We start from the raw sequence: 3,402 nt of genomic DNA, 5'->3' as shown, positions 1-3,402 counted from the left end.
AAAATGGCATAGTGAAAAAATGACCCCAGTCCAAAAAAGACCCTAATAGCCACATGGCAGTAGGCAACCAACCAAACAATACGCAGGCCCACTAGCCACTGCCGATGTCGATGGACGAGGCTTGCCTGCTCCCGTTCCGTGCTCCCGTCCGTACTCCCGAAACGTTAAATTTTGCATCGAACGACCCTTTTTTGGCCCAAAAAAAACTCGCCGAGCTCTCGTATTTCCCTGTCCCCAATACGTATTCCCCTCCTTCCCCTTTCGCTTTACCTTCCGACAGCCGGCCGTGGGCAGCGGAGAGATCCAGTGAACCAGCTAGCGCTCCCCTCGATCTCGTTCTGTTCCCGTCGCTGCAGGCTGCAGCCGTCCGTCGGCGTGAAGGAGGGGCACGGCAAGCGAGTTGGCTTCAAGATTTTGCCCGCTGCTTGTCTCATCAGAGCGGTGGCGCCGCTCCCGTCCGGGATGTCGGCCCTCTCCTACTGCAAGACAGCCTCCGCCTCCTTGTTCGTTTTCGCGTCAAAGATCGAGGCTTGGAGTTGCCTGTGATGGGGACGGTGATGGTGGAGCTCGGGCGGGGATAATTGAGGTGTTGACAGTGGAGATGGCGGCGGCGGCGGCTGGGCGTCAGCCGCGGCGAGCGAGAAGGGTGTCCCCCATCCAGCGGCTCTTCCAGGCGTGTGGCGTCGTCTCCGGAACCCCTGCACCGTTCCCGTGCCTGCCGAGGTTGCCTTGCCCCGCTCCCTCCCTTGCTCCTCTGTACTATTTTTCTGTAGAATTCAGATGTCTCGCCTGATTTGTTGGCCCTTTAGTGTCTCATCTGAGCTTATTGTACTGTATGTAGCTACTGTTATTTGAGCACACAAGCACAAGGGGATATTGCAAATTAATTTGGTCTATACAGAGATTTCTTAAAAGCTCAAATTTTGTTGCGTAAAATTGTAGATCGAAATTAGTTTCTACATGTCCTTTATACCTAGCTAGCTGTGTTTAAGTTGACAATATTTTTGTATCATTGTTCTGTTCTGTACGAACTGAAGGTGCTCAGTTTGATTTTTTCTAAAAAGATATTTAATTTTAGGATCAACAAAAAGAAAGCATAGTTGAAATGCAGTGGATTCAGACTTGGAAAGGTGCAGGAAATGCTAATGATGATGTGTACTGATTGATTGAATTGAAATTTGATTAGCTGCTGGCGGTGATGTTTGGATACAGGACGAGGCCAGAAGAGGTTCAATGAAGTGAACAAATTACTCCTTACTTGGTTTGCATGCAAAGTCATATGATTGGGTTGATATTCATCTAGGTGACAGTGGCGCTTCATTACTGCAGCGATCAACTACTGGGTTGCTTGTCAGGTTAGGCAGAAAAACCTGTTTTGTTCGTATTACAGTGTGTACCTGATGAAAAACAAGCAAATACATGATGTCGATAGTATCCTTCAATCCATGGTCGTTTACTCATAGTTTCTAATAGAATTGCAAGCAAATACATGAGATAAAACTCTATAACATCGATTAAGTAGGCTTCTGTTCGAAGATTGGTAGATCTTGTCCTGGCATCCTCGTAGGGGTAGAGGTGCCAATGGTAAGATTATATGTTCTTGGAAGAACGATAGATTCTGTCCTGGCATCATCATAGGAGTCTGTTGTTGGTGTTAAACACAATATATATTGTGTCACGTATGGAGAGTCCAAGACTTGGGCGTAGGATCTAGGATAGATGGTTGGTTCGGTTCAGATGTAATCTTATCTCCTCTAACTACTTCTATCTCTTGTTCTCCAAGTTGTATACCTCTTGTAATATCTCCAACCTATGCACTTCCAGGGAGGTTAAGGCCATGTCTTAAGTATAAGGTCATGTCTCCAGTAGCACTGGGATCTTAAGTATAAGCCCATATCTCCAGTAGCACGATTATGATTACGTGCAGCCTCAAATTCTTACACATAATATAATCTGTTTTTGAGACTTATTTTCATATGGGCTTTACATCCACATCGTATTTCGGGCCTACTGTAACTGAAAGAATCCTCTCTCTTATCTTCTGCGCGGAATCCTGTCAATTAAAATAAGTATCTTAGTGATCCAAAAGTAATATAACCAAAACTAAAAAGATACTCTCTCTTATCTTCGGATGCTAAAATCAATGGCTTTTGCATAATTGTTATAAAAGGAGTAAGCTTCCTCTTCAGATAAAAATTGCATGCCAAGCTTTGGTACCCTTTCATTAATGTAATCTGTTGCATTGCTAGGAGCAGTTTCATGCACATCCTATATGAATCAGTATTCACATTAGTTCATATGCATATGCTTGAAAGTTAGATATATGAAACAAGGTTCTCAACCAGATTGATGTTCCAAAATTGTACTGTAACTCTTTAATCCTCATAATCATATGACATGTCCTGTCTAGAAGGCTGCACTACTGGAATACTAAATGCAAACTAAATTATTCTACAACAGTCTGAATGTAAATCTATTGGAAATGGACATAATGTATATTTTTAGACTAATATAGATTATGGATAAAGAACAATTAGACATCTGTTTTTTTTTACATGTAGTACGCCGTGAATAACTACCAGATTCTTGTATATGTATAGCCAAAATTACATGAATCACCTAACAAACTAAGTTGTGCAAAACAGCTATTCCCAGTGGTCTAGATGATTGTACAGTAGTTTCAATTGGATTTGAATAGATCTTATACAATCATGATCGGTTGATTTGTTTGTCAGCAGGGAAAAACAACCAATTCAACAAGAAGGGCGGGAACAACGAAAAGAGATCAAGAGGAATATGAGTCAGATTTCTTACTTTTGATCCTTCAGATCCATTGTCTTGTTGATGGTTCCCATAGTCAGTGCTCGAAGAAGAAGACATAGGGGATAATAGAGCCCCAGTCCGCTTGATGTTTGCACAATTAACGTTCTCCCAGAAATTAATTCATGGCGATCAGCTGCGATTGCAATTTTTCTTCTGCCTGTGATTTAAGATACCTCTGTTTTATGGGATGGGCGTCCTTTTTGGCGCGCAGAAGTGAGATTGGCGGACATATTCCCTCCAGATTTGTTTTTGCGGGCCTTTTCCGTCCAGAATCAATCGTGAGTATTACCTGCGGGAGAGTAAAATACGGAATACGTGGTCGTTTCCCCCTTTTTGGGGCCAGAAAAGGGACGTGAGGAAGGAAAATTGTGGCCAGCCGTTCGATGCAAATTTAACGTTTCGGGAGTATGGATGGGAGCACGGGACGGGAGCAGGCAATCCCCGTCCGATGTGGATCGATCCCATGAGTCCAGCGCCTCAAAAAAAGGAATGGACCAATTCGATCCTAGGAAAAGGATCGCTTGTGTTGATCAAAAGAAAGGAAAAGGATTGCTCGTTCCGCATTGCCTCGCTGACTCA

The 3,402-nt window shown here is 43.5% G+C and overlaps 1 long non-coding RNA gene across 1 annotated transcript; it reads left to right on the top strand.

Annotated features, from left to right (window-relative positions):
* Positions 1 to 205: 205 nt before the first annotated feature.
* On the top strand, positions 206 to 2,977 carry LOC123151536 (uncharacterized). The gene is made up of 3 exons (XR_006475688.1): positions 206 to 723; positions 1,213 to 1,355; positions 2,739 to 2,977. It is a non-coding gene; the product is annotated as an uncharacterized lncRNA (long non-coding RNA).
* The last annotated feature ends 425 nt before the right edge of the window (positions 2,978 to 3,402 follow it).

The sequence above is a fragment of the Triticum aestivum genome, chromosome 7A, assembly GCF_018294505.1.
Source record: "Triticum aestivum cultivar Chinese Spring chromosome 7A, IWGSC CS RefSeq v2.1, whole genome shotgun sequence".
NCBI classification, from domain to species: Eukaryota; Viridiplantae; Streptophyta; class Magnoliopsida; order Poales; family Poaceae; genus Triticum; species Triticum aestivum.
This window is presented reverse-complemented; position numbering and strand designations above follow the sequence as displayed.